General features: G+C 44.4%; 1 pseudogene; it reads right to left on the reverse strand.

Moving 5' to 3' along the window:
• Positions 1 to 436: 436 nt before the first annotated feature.
• On the reverse strand, positions 437 to 910 carry LOC146820818 (large ribosomal subunit protein uL23 pseudogene; annotated as a pseudogene).
• Between the last annotated feature and the right edge of the window lie 1354 nt (positions 911 to 2264).

Raw genomic sequence — 2264 nt, forward strand, 5'->3', positions numbered from 1 at the left:
TGTCGCATCGCATCGAGGTGCCAGCGTGTCGCATCGCACCGGAGAGCAGTAAGAAACCAACGCATCACCTCCCCACACAGTAAGGAAGCGAGCATCAACTTCCCTGCGCAGGAGTAAGGAACCGACGCATCCACTCCCCTGCGTGTAAGGAACCGATGCGTCACCTTCCCTGCAACCCTTTTGTTTTCCTTGCGCTACGCATCTAAGGTACATTGAGAGAAAGGTGTCGCACTTACAACTTGAGAGAACTAAGCTATTTTATAACATTTAAGAGACTATTTTTGAGTACAGTATTGTGGATTTTTGTTGCCTTGTCTTGTGTTACGTCTATATAAAAATACTTATTTTTATAATACAACCTGTGTGGTGTCCATTTGTAGTGTTGTCACTGTAATACTGTATGTGTTCACAAATGCTGAACTGTACCGGCGTCTACAGTGAAGGCTTAGATGATGCCAATTTTGTTGGCTACATCCAGTGCATCGTAGTCTGGAGCTAGACGCACATAAGCCTTCTTCTCACCGTCTGGCCTGATCAGTGTGTTGACCTTGGCAACATCAATATCATAAAGCTTCTTCACAGCCTGTTTGATCTGGTGCTTGTTAGCCTTGACATCAACAATGAAGACCAGCGTGTTGTTATCCTCAATCTTCTTCATGGCAGACTCCGTGGTAAGCGGGAACTTAATTGCATAATGGTCAAGTTTGTTCCTACGAGGAGCACTCTTCCTGGGATACTTTGGTTGCCTCCGTAACCTCAAGGTCCTCGGCCTCCTGAAAGTGGGCGCTGTCCTAATTTTCTTCTTTTTGTGACTGTGTACCCCCTTAAGAACAGCTTTTTTAGCTTTCGAAGCATTAGACTTTGCTTCGGTTTTAACAGGGACAGCTTCCTTCTTGGCCTTCGGTGTCATGTTGGGGGGTGAAAAGCTTTACACACTGCCTCTGAGATAAGCCTGCCTGCTCGTGCCAAGCTACCAAGGGGGTGAGCAGGGGTTATTTTAGGAGTGTAGCCCCTTACCCTGACTAGACGCAAGGGTCCCTATTTGTCACAGGTACCTACCTATGCCAACTAGAGACCCCCAAATCTAACATCGTTTAATACTTATTTTTAAAGGGTTTGTTGTTGTTGACTTGTTTGACAAGTTATCTTTATTGATTATGGCTAGCCGTAGAATTACTGCTCAGCAGGTGGTTGGTATGCTTTTTCGAATCTTCTTCTGACCATGATTACGAGACTGACAGTGTGTCTAAGGGAGAGGAGGGATTGCACAATTCTGGTAATGAGTTTTCTGTCTACGAGGAATCATCTGATGATGAAACTACTCTCAGTGTGGATGAAGCTACTCTCAGTGTGGATGGAGTGTCTGTTTTATGGGAGGACACTGATGTGTCGATGGTGCAGCAAGTGGCATCTGGATTACAGCCTGGGGCTGCAAGGCTTCCCATTGAAAGTACTGGACTCTGGAATGATCCAAACATGGTGCAGCCAGTGTTGTCTGCCTTTAGTGGTGATACAGGGTATAGAGTGAATTGTGATTTTTTTTTGTCTATACAGTTTTTTCAGTTGTCTATAAATGATGTATTTTTGGCTGAGATTGTTGAGCAGACTAATTTGTATGCTGAACAGTATTTGAGGGAGAACAGTGCCAGACTTAGGGCCCGCTCTAGAGCTACCCGGTGAACTCCTACAACTCTGGATGAGATGAAGAAGTTTTTGGCTTTGACTTTTTTGATGGGCTTGATAAGGAAGCCATCCCTGGCTTCGTATTGGTCGGCCATATTTCCTGCAATTATGAGTCCTGATCGGTATTTACTTTTTCTTCGGATGGTGCATTTTGTTGATGATGCTTTGGTGTTGCCACAAGATCACCCTGACTGTAACTGTTTTATTAAGATTCGGCCTGTTCTTGATCACTTTTTAGATCGATTTTCGAAGATCTATACTCCAGGGAAAGAAATAGCTATTGATGAGTCTTTGGTCCTGTTCAAGGGCCGTTTGGTTTTTAGGCAGTACATTCCTAGCAAGAGGGCACGTTATGGAATTAAGATGTATATGTTGTCTGAGAGTAGGAGAGGATATGTCTATAATTTCTGGGTGTACACTGGTAGGGATTCCACTAGGCCTGGGCTAAATTTCCGTTCCGCTCGCGGAAATTGCGATAATTTGACATTTTCGCGTTCCGCGGAGAGCGTGAAAATGTCAATATTTCCGCATTCCGCAGCTTAGCGATAATTTGGTTCTTGCTCACGCTGTAAAAGAATACA

This window comes from Triturus cristatus, chromosome 6, assembly GCF_964204655.1.
Source record: "Triturus cristatus chromosome 6, aTriCri1.1, whole genome shotgun sequence".
In the NCBI taxonomy this organism is placed as follows: Eukaryota; Metazoa; Chordata; class Amphibia; order Caudata; family Salamandridae; genus Triturus; species Triturus cristatus.